General features: G+C 35.4%; 1 protein-coding gene across 1 annotated transcript in view; it reads left to right on the top strand.

Annotated features, from left to right (window-relative positions):
* pde6d (phosphodiesterase 6D, cGMP-specific, rod, delta) overlaps positions 1-212 on the top strand; it is a 27,748-nt gene that overhangs the window by 505 nt on the left and 27,031 nt on the right. The window lies entirely within an intron of this gene.

Here is a 212-nt window from a genome sequence, read left to right as displayed (position 1 = left end):
TGTAGGAAGTACTTTACATCTGAGTATAAATGCACTACTGTCTGTAGTAGGTACTTTACATCTGAGTATAAATGCGCTAGTGTCTGTAAGTACTTTACATCTGAGTATAAATGCACTACTGTCTGTAGGAAGTACTTTACATCTGAGTATAAATACACTACTGTCTGTAGGAAGTACTTTACATCTGAGTATAAATGCACTACTGTCTGTAG

Source organism: Nematolebias whitei, chromosome 3, assembly GCF_014905685.2.
Source record: "Nematolebias whitei isolate Nwh7 chromosome 3, NemWhi1, whole genome shotgun sequence".
Classification (NCBI taxonomy): Eukaryota; Metazoa; Chordata; class Actinopteri; order Cyprinodontiformes; family Rivulidae; genus Nematolebias; species Nematolebias whitei.
This window is presented reverse-complemented; position numbering and strand designations above follow the sequence as displayed.